This window comes from Bombus huntii, chromosome 10 (genome assembly GCF_024542735.1).
Source record: "Bombus huntii isolate Logan2020A chromosome 10, iyBomHunt1.1, whole genome shotgun sequence".
Taxonomy (NCBI): domain Eukaryota; kingdom Metazoa; phylum Arthropoda; class Insecta; order Hymenoptera; family Apidae; genus Bombus; species Bombus huntii.
This window is the reverse complement of record NC_066247.1, coordinates 14301473-14317399: the sequence shown is the minus strand read 5'-3', so window position 1 is coordinate 14317399 and position 15927 is coordinate 14301473. Positions and strand designations below refer to the sequence as shown.

General features: G+C 41.0%; 1 long non-coding RNA gene across 2 annotated transcripts in view; it reads left to right on the top strand.

Annotated features, from left to right (window-relative positions):
* The window catches only part of LOC126870686 (uncharacterized), a 39011-nt gene extending 25282 nt beyond the window's left edge, over positions 1-13729 (top strand). For both annotated transcript variants that reach the window (XR_007691403.1, XR_007691404.1), the window contains one exon: positions 13535-13729. This is a non-coding gene — a long non-coding RNA (uncharacterized LOC126870686). The remainder of the gene's footprint in view (positions 1-13534) is intronic.
* Positions 13730-15927: the final 2198 nt, after the last annotated feature.

Sequence of the window (15927 nt, the reverse complement as noted above, 5' to 3'; positions counted from 1 at the left end):
CTCCATTTCACAGTGCTAATGCAATGCACAGCCGTTTAAGCGTCGAAACAATCAAAATATCTCGCAAATCGCGATTTTGACGAAAAATAGCCGTCATTTCCTTCCCGTTGGAGATATTTCGACGTTTAAGCACACGTTGACCTCCATTTCGCAGTGCTAATGCAATGCACAACCATTTAAGCGTCGAAACAATCAAAATATCTCGCAAATCGCGATTTTGATGAGAAGTAACTGTCATTTCCTTCCCGTTGGAGATATTTCGACGTTTAAGCACTCGGTGAACTCCATTTCACAGTGCTAATGCAATGCACAACCATTTAAGCGTCGAAACAATAAAAATATCTCGCAAATCGCGAAGATTTCGTCGATTTTGATTATAAATAGCCGTCATTTCCTTCCCGTTGGAGATATTTCGACGTTTAAGCACTCGTTGAACTCCATTTCACAGTGCTAATGCAATGCACAACCGTTTAAGCGTCGAAACAATCAAAATATCTCGCAAATCGCGATTTTGACGAAAAATAGCGGTCATTTCCTTCCCGTTGGAGATATTTCGACGTTTAAGCACTCGTTGAACTCCATTTCACAGTGCTAATGCAATGCACGACCGTTTAAGCGTCGAAACAATCAAAATATCGCGCAAATCGCGATTTTGACGAAAAATAGCCGTCATTTCCTGCCCGTTGGAGATATTTCGACGTTTAAGCACTCGTTGAACTCCATTTCACAGTGCTAATGCAATGCACAACCATTTAAGCGTCGAAACAATAAAAATATCTCGCAAATCGCGAAGATTTCGTCGATTTTGACGAAAAATAGCCGTCATTTCCTTCCCGTTGGAGATATTTCGACGTTTAAGCACACGTTGAACTCCATTTCACAGTGCTAATGCAATGCACAACCGTTTAAGCGTCGAAACAATCAAAATATCTCGCAAATCGCGATTTTGACGAAAAATAGGCGTCATTTCCTTCCCGTTGGAGATATTTCGACGTTTAAGCACTCGTTGAACTCCATTTCGCAGTGCTAATGCAATGCACAACCGTTTAAGCGTCGAAACGATCAAAATATCTCGCAAATCGCGATTTTGACGAAAAATTGCCGTCATTTCCTGCCCGTTGGAGATATTTCGACGTTTAAGCACTCGTTGAACTCCATTTCACAGTGCTAATGCAATGCACAACCACTTAAGCGTCGAAACAATCAACATATCTCGCAAATCGCGAAGATTTCGTCGATTTTGACGAAAAATAGCCGTCATTTCCTTCCCGTTGGAGATATTTCGACGTTAAAGCACTCGTTGAACTCCATTTCACAGTGCTAATGCAATGCACAACCGTTTAAGCGTCGAAATGATCAATATATCTCGCAAATCGCGATTTTGAAGAAAAATAGCCGTCATTTCCTGCCCGTTGGAGATACTTCGACGTTTAAGCACTCATTGAACTCCATTTCACAGTGCTAATGCAATGCACAGCCGTTTAAGCGTCGAAACAATCAAAATATCTCGCAAATCGCGATTTTGACGAAAAATAGCCGTCATTTCCTTCCCGTTGGAGATATTTCGACGTTTAAGCACTCGTTGAACTCCATTTCACAGTGCTAATGCAATGCACAACCATTTAAGCGTCGAAACAATAAAAATATCTCGCAAATCGCGAAGATTTCGTCGATTTTGATTAAAAATAGCCGTCATTTCCTTCCCGTTGGAGATATTTCGACGTTTACGCACTCGTTGAACTCCATTTCGCAGTGCTAATGCAATGCACAACCGTTTAAGCGTCGAAACGATCAAAATATCTCGCAAATCGCGATTTTGACGAAAAATTGCCGTCATTTCTTGCCCGTTGGAGGTATCTCGACGTTTAAGCACTCGTTGAACTCCATTTCACAGTGCTAATGCAATGCACAACCACTTAAGCGTCGAAACAATTAAAATATCTCGCAAATCGCGAAGATTTCGTCGATTTTGACGAAAAATAGCCGTCATTTCCTTCCCGTTGGAGATATTTCGACGTTTAAGCACTCATTGAACTCCATTTCACAGTGCTAATGCAATGCACAATCGTTTAAGCGTCGAAACAATCAAAATATCTCGCAAATCGCGATTTTGACGAAAAATAGCCGTCATTTCCTGCCCGTTGGAGATATTTCGACGTTTAAGCACTCGTTGAACTCCATTTCCCAGTGCTAATGCAATGCACAACCATTTAAGCGTCGAAACAATAAAAATATCTCGCAAATCGCGAAGATTTCGTCGATTTTGATTAAAAATAGCCGTCATTTCCTTCCCGTTGGAGATATTTCGACGTTTACGCACTCGTTGAACTCCATTTCACAGTGCTAATGCAATGCACAACCGTTTAAGCGTCGAAACAATCAAAATATCTCGCAAATCGCGATTCTGACAAAAAATAGCCGTCATTTCCTGCCCGTTGGAGATATTTCGAAGTTTAAGCACTCGTTGAACTCCATTTCACAGTGCTAATGCAATGCATAACCATTTAAGCGTCGAAACAGTCAAAATATCTTGCAAATCGCGAAGATTTCGTAGATTTTGACGAAAAATAGCCGTCATTTCCTGCCCGTTGGAGATATTTCGACGTTTAAGCACTCGTTGAACTCCATTTCACAGTGCTAATGCAATGCACAACCATTTAAGCGTCGAAACAATTAAAATATCTCGCAAATCGCGAAGATTTCGTCGATTTTGTCGAAAAATAGCCGTCATTTCCTTCCCGTTGGAGATATTTCGACGTTTAAGCACTCGTTGAACTCCATTTCACAGTGCTAATGCAATGCACAACCGTTTAAGCGTCGAAGCAATCAAAATCTCGCAAATCGCGATTTTGACGAAAAATAGCCGTCATTTCCTGCCCGTTGAAGATATTTCGACGTTTAAGCACTCGTTGAACTCCATTTCCCAGTGCTAATGCAATGCACAACCATTTAAGCGTCGAAACAATAAAAATATCTCGCAAATCGCGAAGATTTCGTCGATTTTGATTAAAAATAGCCGTCATTTCCTTCCCGTTGGAGATATTTCGACGTTTACGCACTCGTTGAACTCCATTTCACAGTGCTAATGCAATGCACAACCGTTTAAGCGTCGAAACAATCAAAATATCTCGCAAATCGCGATTCTGACAAAAAATAGCCGTCATTTCCTGCCCGTTGGAGATATTTCGAAGTTTAAGCACTCGTTGAACTCCATTTCACAGTGCTAATGCAATGCATAACCATTTAAGCGTCGAAACAGTCAAAATATCTTGCAAATCGCGAAGATTTCGTAGATTTTGACGAAAAATAGCCGTCATTTCCTGCCCGTTGGAGATATTTCGACGTTTAAGCACTCGTTGAACTCCATTTCACAGTGCTAATGCAATGCACAACCATTTAAGCGTCGAAACAATTAAAATATCTCGCAAATCGCGAAGATTTCGTCGATTTTGTCGAAAAATAGCCGTCATTTCCTTCCCGTTGGAGATATTTCGACGTTTAAGCACTCGTTGAACTCCATTTCACAGTGCTAATGCAATGCACAACCGTTTAAGCGTCGAAGCAATCAAAATCTCGCAAATCGCGATTTTGACGAAAAATAGCCGTCATTTCCTGCCCGTTGAAGATATTTCGACGTTTAAGCACTCGTTGAACTCCATTTCCCAGTGCTAATGCAATGCACAACCATTTAAGCGTCGAAACAATAAAAATATCTCGCAAATCGCGAAGATTTCGTCGATTTTGATTAAAAATAGCCGTCATTTCCTTCCCGTTGGAGATATTTCGACGTTTACGCACTCGTTGAACTCCATTTCACAGTGCTAATGCAATGCACAACCGTTTAAGCGTCGAAACAATCAAAATATCTCGCAAATCGCGATTCTGACGAAAAATAGCCGTCATTTCCTGCCCGTTGGAGATATTTCGACGTTTAAGCACTCGTTGAACTCCATTTCACAGTGCTAATGCAATGCACAACCAGTTAAGCGTCGAAACAATCAAAATATCTTGCAAATCGCGAAGATTTCGTAGATTTTGACGAAAAATAGCCGTCATTTCCTGCCCGTTGGAGATATTTCGACGTTTAAGCACTCGTTGAACTCCATTTCACAGTGCTAATGCAATGCACAACCACTTAAGCTTCGAAACAATCAAAATATCTCGCAAATCGCGAAGATTTCGTCGATTTTGACGAAAAATAGCCGTCATTTCCTTCCCGTTGGAGATATTTCGACGTTTAAGCTCACGTTGAACTCCATTTCGCAGTGCTAATGCAATGCTCAACCATATAAGCGTCGAAAGAATCAAAATATCTCGCAAATCGCGAAGATTTCGTCGATTTTGACGAAAAATAGCCGTCATTTCCTTCCCGTTGGAGATATTTCGACGTTTAAGCACTCGTTGAACTCCATTTCACAGTGCTAATGCAATGCACAACCATTTAAGCGTCGAAACAATCGAAATATCTCGCAAATCGCGATTTTGACGAAAAATAGCCGTCATTTCCTGCTCGTTGGAGATATTTCGACGTTTAAGCGACCGTTAAACTCCATTTTACAGTGCAAATGCATTGCACGACCGTTTAAGCGTAGAAACAATCAAAATATCTCGCAAATCGCGAAGATTTCGTCGATTTTGATTATAAATAGCCGTCATTTCCTTCCCGTTGGAGATATTTCGACGTTTAAGCACTCGTTGAACTCCATTTCGCAGTGCTAATGCAATGCACAACCATTTAAGCGTCGAAAGAATCAAAATATCTCGCAAATCGCGAAGATTTCGTCGATTTTGACGAAAAATAGACGTCATTTCCTTCCCGTTGGAGATATTTCGACGTTTAAGCACTCGTTGAACTCCATTTCACAGTGCTAATGCAATGCACAACCGTTTAAGCGTCGAAACAATCGAAATATCTCGCAAATCGCGATTTTGACGAAAAATAGCCGTCATTTCCTGCCCGTTGGAGATATTTCGACGTTTAAGCACTCGTTGAACTCCATTTCACAGTGCTAATGCAATGCACAACCACTTAAGCGTCGAAACAATTAAAATATCTCTCAAATCGCGAAGATTTCGTCGATTTTGACGAAAAATGGCCGTCATTTCCTTCCCGTTGGAGATATTTCGACGTTTAAGCACTCGTTGAACTCCATTTCACAGTGCTAATGCAATGCACAACCGTTTAAGCGTCGAAACAATCAAAATATCACGCAAATCGCGATTTTGACGAAAAATAGACGTCATTTCCTTCCCGTTGGAGATATTTCGACGTTTAAGCACTCGTTGAACTCCATTTCACAGTGCTAATGCAATGCACAACCGTTTAAGCGTCGAAGCAATCAAAATCTCGCAAATCGCGATTTTGACGAAAAATAGCCGTCATTTCCTGCCCGTTGAAGATATTTCGACGTTTAAGCACTCGTTGAACTCCATTTCCCAGTGCTAATGCAATGCACAACCATTTAAGCGTCGAAACAATAAAAATATCTCGCAAATCGCGAAGATTTCGTCGATTTTGATTAAAAATAGCCGTCATTTCCTTCCCGTTGGAGATATTTCGACGTTTACGCACTCGTTGAACTCCATTTCACAGTGCTAATGCAATGCACAACCGTTTAAGCGTCGAAACAATCAAAATATCTCGCAAATCGCGATTCTGACAAAAAATAGCCGTCATTTCCTGCCCGTTGGAGATATTTCGAAGTTTAAGCACTCGTTGAACTCCATTTCACAGTGCTAATGCAATGCATAACCATTTAAGCGTCGAAACAGTCAAAATATCTTGCAAATCGCGAAGATTTCGTAGATTTTGACGAAAAATAGCCGTCATTTCCTGCCCGTTGGAGATATTTCGACGTTTAAGCACTCGTTGAACTCCATTTCACAGTGCTAATGCAATGCACAACCATTTAAGCGTCGAAACAATTAAAATATCTCGCAAATCGCGAAGATTTCGTCGATTTTGTCGAAAAATAGCCGTCATTTCCTTCCCGTTGGAGATATTTCGACGTTTAAGCACTCGTTGAACTCCATTTCACAGTGCTAATGCAATGCACAACCGTTTAAGCGTCGAAGCAATCAAAATCTCGCAAATCGCGATTTTGACGAAAAATAGCCGTCATTTCCTGCCCGTTGAAGATATTTCGACGTTTAAGCACTCGTTGAACTCCATTTCCAAGTGCTAATGCAATGCACAACCATTTAAGCGTCGAAACAATAAAAATATCTCGCAAATCGCGAAGATTTCGTCGATTTTGATTAAAAATAGCCGTCATTTCCTTCCCGTTGGAGATATTTCGACGTTTACGCACTCGTTGAACTCCATTTCACAGTGCTAATGCAATGCACAACCGTTTAAGCGTCGAAACAATCAAAATATCTCGCAAATCGCGATTCTGACGAAAAATAGCCGTCATTTCCTGCCCGTTGGAGATATTTCGACGTTTAAGCACTCGTTGAACTCCATTTCACAGTGCTAATGCAATGCACAACCAGTTAAGCGTCGAAACAATCAAAATATCTTGCAAATCGCGAAGATTTCGTAGATTTTGACGAAAAATAGCCGTCATTTCCTGCCCGTTGGAGATATTTCGACGTTTAAGCTCACGTTGAACTCCATTTCGCAGTGCTAATGCAATGCTCAACCATATAAGCGTCGAAAGAATCAAAATATCTCGCAAATCGCGAAGATTTCGTCGATTTTGACGAAAAATAGCCGTCATTTCCTTCCCGTTGGAGATATTTCGACGTTTAAGCACTCGTTGAACTCCATTTCACAGTGCTAATGCAATGCACAACCATTTAAGCGTCGAAACAATCGAAATATCTCGCAAATCGCGATTTTGACGAAAAATAGCCGTCATTTCCTGCTCGTTGGAGATATTTCGACGTTTAAGCGACCGTTAAACTCCATTTTACAGTGCAAATGCATTGCACGACCGTTTAAGCGTAGAAACAATCAAAATATCTCGCAAATCGCGAAGATTTCGTCGATTTTGATTATAAATAGCCGTCATTTCCTTCCCGTTGGAGATATTTCGACGTTTAAGCACTCGTTGAACTCCATTTCGCAGTGCTAATGCAATGCACAACCATTTAAGCGTCGAAAGAATCAAAATATCTCGCAAATCGCGAAGATTTCGTCGATTTTGACGAAAAATAGACGTCATTTCCTTCCCGTTGGAGATATTTCGACGTTTAAGCACTCGTTGAACTCCATTTCACAGTGCTAATGCAATGCACAACCGTTTAAGCGTCGAAACAATCGAAATATCTCGCAAATCGCGATTTTGACGAAAAATAGCCGTCATTTCCTGCCCGTTGGAGATATTTCGACGTTTAAGCACTCGTTGAACTCCATTTCACAGTGCTAATGCAATGCACAACCACTTAAGCGTCGAAACAATTAAAATATCTCTCAAATCGCGAAGATTTCGTCGATTTTGACGAAAAATGGCCGTCATTTCCTTCCCGTTGGAGATATTTCGAGGTTTAAGCACTCGTTGAACTCCATTTCACAGTGCTAATGCAATGCACAACCGTTTAAGCGTCGAAACAATCAAAATATCTCGCAAATCGCGATTTTGACGAAAAATAGCCGTCATTTCCTGCCCGTTGGAGATATTTCGACGTTTAAGCACTCGTTGAACTCCATTTCCCAGTGCTAATGCAATGCACAACCATTTAAGCGTCGAAACAGTCAAAATATCTTGCAAATCGCGATTTTGACGAAAAATTGCCGTCATTTCCTGCCCGTTGGAGATATTTCGACGTTTAAGCACTCGTTAAACTCCATTTCACAGTGCTAATGCAATGCACAACCACTTAAGCGTCGAAACAATTAAAATATCTCGCAAATCGCGAAGATTTCGTCGATTTTGTCGAAAAATAGCCGTCATTTCCTTCCCGTTGGAGATATTTCGACGTTTAAGCACTCGTTGAACTCCATTTCACAGTGCTAATGCAATGCACAACCGTTTAAGCGTCGAAGCAATCAAAATCTCGCAAATCGCGATTTTGACGAAAAATAGCCGTCATTTCCTGCCCGTTGAAGATATTTCGACGTTTAAGCACTCGTTGAACTCCATTTCCCAGTGCTGATGCAATGCACAACCATTTAAGCGTCGAAACGATCAAAATATCTCGCAAATCGCGATTTTGATGAGAAGTAACTGTCATTTCCTTCCCGTTGGAGGTATCTCGACATTTAAGCACTCGTTGAACTCCATTTCACAGTGCTAATGCAATGCACAACCGTTTAAGCGTCGAAACAATCAAAATATCTCGCAAATCGCGACGATTTCGTAAATTTTGACGAAAAATAGCCGTCATTTCCTTCCCGTTGGAGATATTTCGACGTTCAAGCACTCGTTGAACTCCATTTCACAGTGCTAATGCAATGCATAACCGTTTAAGCGTCGAAACAATCAAAATATCTCGCAAATCGCGAAGATTTCGTAAATTTTGACGAAAAATAGCCGTCATTTCCTTCCCGTTGAAGATATTTCGAAGTTCAAGCACTCGTTGAACTCCATTTCACAGTGCTAATGCAATGCATAACCGTTTAAGCGTCGAAACAATCAAAATATCTCGCAAATCGCGAGGATTTCGTAAATTTTGACGAAAAATAGCCGCCATTTCCTTCCCGTTGGAGATATTTCGACGTTCAAGCACTCGTTGAACTCCATTTCACAGTGCTAACGCAATGCATAACCGTTTACGCGTCGAAACAATCAAAATATCGCGCAAATCGCGATTTTGACGAAAAATAGCCGTCATTTCCTTCCCGTTGGAGATATTTCGACTTTTAAGCACTCGTTGAACTCCGTTTCATAGTGCTAATGCAATGCACAACCATTTAAGCGTCGAAACAATCAAAATATCTCGCAAATCGCGAAGATTTCGTAAATTTTGACGAAAAATAGCCGTCATTTCCTTCCCGTTGAAGATATTTCGACGTTTACGCACTCGTTGAACTCCATTTCGCAGTGCTAATGCAATGCACAACCGTTTAAGCGTCGAAACGATCAAAATATCTCGCAAATCGCGATTTTGACGAAAAATTGCCGTCATTTCCTGCCCGTTGGAGATATTTCGACGTTTAAGCACTCGTTGAACTCCATTTCACAGTGCTAATGCAATGCACAACCGTTTAAGCGTCAAAACAATCAAAATATCTCGCAAATCGCGATTTTGACGAAAAATAGCCGTCATTTCCTGCCCGTTGGAGATATTTCGACGTTTAAGCACTCGTTGAACTCCATTTCACAGTGCTAATGCAATGCACAACCATTTAAGCGTCGAAACAATTAAAATATCTCGCAAATCGCGAAGATTTCGTCGATTTTGATTAAAAATAGCCGTCATTTCCTTCCCGTTGGAGATATTTCGACGTTTACGCACTCGTTGAACTCCATTTCACAGTGCTAATGCAATGCACAACCGTTTAAGCGTCGAAAGAATCAAAATATCTCGCAAATCGCGAAGATTTCGTCGATTTTGACGAAAAATAGCCGTCATTTCCTTCCCGTTGGAGATATTTCGACGTTTAAGCACTCGTTGAACTCCATTTCGCAGTGCTAATGCAATGCACTACCGTTTAAGCGTCGAAACAATCAAAATATCTCGCAAATCGCGATTTTGACGCAAAATAGCCGTCATTTCCTGCACGTTGGAGATATTTCGACGTTTAAGAGCTCGTTAAACTCCATTTTACAGTGCAAATGCATTGCACAACCGTTTAAGCGTCGAAACAATCAAAATAGCTCGCAAATAACGAAGATTTCGTCGATTTTGACGAAAAATAGCCGTCATTTCCTTCCCGTTGGAGATATTTCGACGTTTAAGCACACGTTGACCTCCATTTCGCAGTGCTAATGCATTGCACAACCATTTAAGCGTCGAAACGATCAAAATATCTCGCAAATCGCGATTTTGATGAGAAGTAACTGTCATTTCCTTCCCGTTGCAGGTATCTCGACGTTTAAGCACTCGTTGTACTCCATTTCACAGTGCTAATGCAATGCACAACCGTTTAAGCGTCGAAACAATCAAAATATCTCGCAAATCGCGAAGATTTCGTAAATTTTGACGAAAAATAGCCGTCATTTCCTTCCCGTTGGAGATATATCGACTTTTAAGCACTCGTTGCACTCCATTTCACAGTGCTAATGCAATGCACAACCGTTTAAGCGTCGAAACAATCAAAATATCTCGCAAATCGCGATTCTGACGAAAAATAGCCGTCATTTGCTGCCCGTTGGAGATATTTCGACGTTTAAGCACTCGTTGAACTCCATTTCACAGTGCTAATGCGATGCACAACCATTTAAGCGTCAAAACAATCAAAATATCTTGCAAATCGCGAAGATTTCGTAGATTTTGACGAAAAATAGCCGTCATTTCCTGCCCGTTGGAGATATTTCGACGTTTAAGCACTCGTTGAACTCCATTTCACAGTGCTAATGCAATGCACAACCACTTAAGCGTCGAAACAATCAAAATATCTCGCAAATCGCGAAGATTTCGTCGATTTTGACGAAAAATAGCCGTCATTTCCTTCCCGTTGGAGATATTTCGACGTTTAAGCACTCGTTGACCTCCATTTCACAGTGCTAATGCAATGCACAACCGTTTAAGCGTCAAAACAATCAAAATATCTCGCAAATCGCGATTTTGACGAAAAATAGCCGTCATTTCCTGCCCGTTGGAGATATTTCGACGTTTAAGCACTCGTTGAACTCCATTTCACAGTGCTAATGCAATGCACAACCATTTAAGCGTCGAAACAATTAAAATATCTCGCAAATCGCGAAGATTTCGTCGATTTTGATTAAAAATAGCCGTCATTTCCTTCCCGTTGGAGATACTTCGACGATTAAGCACTCGTTGAACTCCATTTCGCAGCGCTAATGCAATGCACAACCGTTTAAGCTTCGAAACGATCAAAATATCTCGCAAATCGCGATTTTGACGAAAAATTGCCGTCATTTCCTGCCCGTTGGAGATATTTCGACGTTTAAGCACCCGTTGAACTCCATTTCACAGTGCTAATGCAATGCACAACCACATAAGTGTCGAAACAATTAAAATATCTCGCAAATCGCGAAGATTTCGTCGATTTTGATTAAAAATAGCCGTCATTTCCTTCCCGTTGGAGATGTTTCGACGTTTACGCACTCGTTGAACTCCATTTCGCAGTGCTAATGCAATGCACAACCATTTAAGCGTCGAAACAATCAAAATATCTTGCAAATCGCGAAGATTTCGTAGATTTTGACGAAAAATAGCCGTCATTTCCTGCCCGTTGGAGAGATTTCGACGTTTAAGCACTCGTTGAACTCCATTTCGCAGTGCTAATGCAATGCACAACCGTTTAAGCGTCGAAACGATCAAAATATCTCTCAAATCGCGATTTTGACGAAAAATTGCCGTCATTTCCTGCCCGTTGGAGATATTTCGACGTTTAAGCACTAGTTGAACTCCATTTCACAGTGCTAATGCAATGCACAACCATTTAAGCGTCGAAACAATTAAAATATCTCGCAAATCGCGAAGAATTCGTCGATTTTGATTAAAAATAGCCGTCATTTCCTTCCCGTTGGAGATATTTCGACGTTTACGCACTCGTTGAACTCCATTTCGCAGTGCTAATGCAATGCACAACCGTTTAAGCGTCGAAACGATCAAAATATCTCGCAAATCGCAATTTTGACGAAAAATTGCCGTCATTTCCTACCCGTTGGAGATATTTCGACGTTTAAGCACTCGTTGAACTCCATTTCACAGTGCTAATGCAATGCACAACCACTTAAGTGTCGAAACAATTAAAATATCTCGCAAATCGCGAAGATTTCGTCGATTTTGATTAAAAATAGCCGTCATTTCCTTCCCGTTGGAGATATTTCGACGTTTACGCACTCGTTGAACTCCATTTCGCAGTGCTAATGCAATGCACAACCGTTTAAGCGTCGAAACGATCAAAATATCTCTCAAATCGCGATTTTGACGAAAAATTGCCGTCATTTCCTGCCCGTTGGAGATATTTCGACGTTTAAGCACTCGTTGAACTCCATTTCCCAGTGCTAATGCAATGCACAACCATTTAAGCGTCGAAACAATAAAAATATCTCGCAAATCGCGAAGATTTCGTCGATTTTGATTAAAAATAGCCGTCATTTCCTTCCCGTTGGAGATATTTCGACGTTTACGCACTCGTTGAACTCCATTTCACAGTGCTAATGCAATGCACAACCGTTTAAGCGTCGAAGCAATCAAAATATCTCGCAAATCGCGATTCTGACGAAAAATAGCCGTCATTTCCTGCCCGTTGGAGATATTTCGACGTTTAAGCACTCGTTGAATTTCATTTCACAGTGCTAATGCAATGCACAACCATTTAAGCGTCGAAACAATCAAAATATCTTGCAAATCGCGAAGATTTCGTAGATTTTGACGAAAAATAGCCGTCATTTCCTTCCCGTTGGAGATATTTCGACGTTTAAGCACACGTTGAACTCCATTTCACAGTGCTAATGCAATGCACAACCATTTAAGCGTCGAAACAATCAAAATATCTTGCAAATCGCGAAGATTTCGTAGATTTTGACGAAAAATAGCCGTCATTTCCTGCCCGTTGGAGAGATTTCGACGTTTAAGCACTCGTTGTACTCCATTTCACAGTGCTAATGCAATGCACAACCACTTAAGCGTCGAAACAATCAAAATATCTCGCAAATCGCGAAGATTTCGTCGATTTTGACGAAAAATAGCCGTCATTTCCTTCCCGTTGGAGATATTTCGACGTTTAAGCACACGTTGAACTCCATTTCGCAGTGCTAATGCAATGCACAACCATTTAAGCGTCGAAAGAATCAAAATATCTCGCAAATCGCGAAGATTTCGTCGATTTTGAAGAAAAATAGCCGTCATTTCCTTCCCGTTGGAGATATTTCGACGTTTAAGCACTCGTTGAACTCCATTTCACAGTGCTAATGCAATGCACAACCGTCTAAGCGTCGAAACAATCGAAATATCTCGCAAATCGCGATTTTGACGAAAAATAGCCGTCATTTCCTGCCCGTTGGAGATATTTCGACGTTTAAGCGACCGTTAAACTCCATTTTACAGTGCAAATGCATTGCACGACCGTTTAAGCGTAGAAACAATCAAAATATCTCGCAAATCGCGAAGATTTCGTCGATTTTGATTATAAATAGCCGTCATTTCCTTCCCGTTGGAGATATTTCGACGTTTAAGCACTCGTTGAACTTCATTTCGCAGTGCTAATGCAATGCACAACCATTTAAGCGTCGAAAGAATCAAAATATCTCGCAAATCGCGAAGATTTCGTCGATTTTGACGAAAAATAGCCGCCATTTCCTTCCCGTTGGAGATATTTCGACGTTTAAGCACTCGTTGAACTCCATTTCGCAGTGCTAATGCAATGCACAACCGTTTAAGCGTCGAAACAATCAAAATATCTCGCAAATCGCGATTTTGACGCAAAATAGCCGTCATTTCCTGCACGTTGGAGATATTTCGACATTTAAGTGCTCGTTAAACTCCATTTTACAGTGCAAATGCATTGCACAACCGTTTAAGCGTCGAAACAATCAAAATAGCTCGCAAATCGCGAAGATTTCGTCGATTTTGACGAAAAATAGCCGTCATTTCCTTCCCGTTGGAGATATTTCGACGTTTAAGCACACGTTGACCTCCATTTCGCAGTGCTAATGCAATGCACAACCATTTAAGCGTCGAAACGATCAAAATATCTCGCAAATCGCGATTTTGATGAGAAGTAACTGTCATTTCCTTCCCGTTGGAGGGTCTCGACGTTTAAGCACTCGTTGAACTCCATTTCACAGTGCTAATGCAATGCACAACCGTTTAAGCGTCGAAACAATCAAAATATCTCGCAAATCGCGAAGATTTCGTAAATTTTGACGAAAAATAGCCGTCATTTCCTTCCCGTTGGAGATATTTCGACGATCAAGCACTCGTTGAACTCCATTTCACAGTGCTAATGCAATGCATAACCGTTTAAGCGTCGAAACAATCAAAATATCTCGCAAATCGCGAAGATTTCGTAAATTTTGACGAAAAATAGCTGTCATTTCCTTCCCGTTGGAGATATTTCGAAGTTCAAGCACTCGTTGAACTCCATTTCACAGTGCTAATGCAATGCATAACCGTTTAAGCGTCGAAACAATCAAAATATCTCGCAAATCGCGAAGATTTCGTAAATTTTGACGAAAAATAGCCGCCATTTCCTTCCCGTTGGAGATATTTCGACGTTCAAGCACTCGTTGAACTCCATTTCACAGTCCTAATGCAATGCATAACCGTTTACGCGTCGAAACAATCAAAATATCTCGCAAATCGCGATTTTGACGAAAAACAGCCGTCATTTCCTTCCCGTTGGAGATATTTCGACGTTCAAGCACTCGTTGATCTCCATTTCACAGTGCTAATGCAATGCATAACCGTTTACGCGTCGAAACAATCAAAATATCTCGCAAATCGCGATTTTGACGAAAAATAGCCGTCATTTCCTTCCCGTTGGAGATATATCGATTTTTAAGCACTCGTTGAACTCCATTTCACAGTGCTAATGCAATGCACAACCGTTTAAGCGTCGAAACAATCAAAATTTCTCGCAAATCGCGATTCTGACGAAAAATAGCCGTCATTTCCTGCCCGTTGGAGATATTTCGACGTTTAAGCACTCGTAGAACTCCATTTCACAGTGCTAATGCGATGCACAACCATTTAAGCGTCGAAACAATCAAAATATCTTGCAAATCGCGAAGATTTCGTAGATTTTGACGAAAAATAGCCGTCATTTCCTGCCCGTTGGAGATATTTCGACGTTTAAGCACTCGTTGAACTCCATTTCACAGTGCTAATGCAATGCACAACCACTTAAGCGTCGAAACAATCAAAATATCTCGCAAATCGCGAAGATTTCGTCGATTTTGACGAAAAATAGCCGTCATTTCCTTCCCGTTGGAGATATTTCGACGTTTAAGCACACGTTGATCTCCATTTCGCAGTGCTAGTGCAACGCACAACCATTTAAGCGTCGAAAGAATCAAAATATCTCGCAAATCGCGAAGATTTCGTCGATTTTGACGAAACATAGCCGTCATTTCCTTCCCGTTGGAGATATTTCGACGTTTAAGCACTCGTTGACCTCCATTTCACAGTGCTAATGCAATGCACAACCGTTTAAGCGTCAAAACAATCAAAATATCTCGCAAATCGCGATTTTGACGAAAAATAGCCGTCATTTCCTGCCCGTTGGAGATATTTCGACGTTTAAGCACTCGTTGAACTCCATTTCACAGTGCTAATGCAATGCACAACCGTTTAAGAGTCGAAACAATCAAAATATATCGCATATCGCGAAGATTTCGTCGATTTTGATTAAAAATAGCCGTCATTTCCTTCCCGTTGGAGATACTTCGACGTTTACGCACTCGTTGAACTCCATTTCGCAGTGCTAATGCAATGCACAACCGTTTAAGCGTCGAAACGATCAAAATATCTCGCAAATCGCGATTTTGACGAAAAATTGCCGTCATTTCCTGCCCGTTGGAGATATTTCGACGTTTAAGCACTCGTTGAACTCCATTTCACAGTGCTAATGCAATGCACAACCACTGAAGTGTCGAAACAATTAAAATATCTCGCAAATCGCGAAGATTTCGTCGATTTTGATTAAAAATAGCCGTCATTTCCTTCCCGTTGGAGATATTTCGACGTTTACGCACTCGTTGAACTCCATTTCGCAGTGCTAATGCAATGCACAACCGTTTAAGCGTCGAAACGATCAAAATATCTCTCAAATCGCGATTTTGACGAAAAATTGCCGTCATTTCCTGCCCGTTGGAGATATTTCGACGTTTAAGCACTCGTTGAACT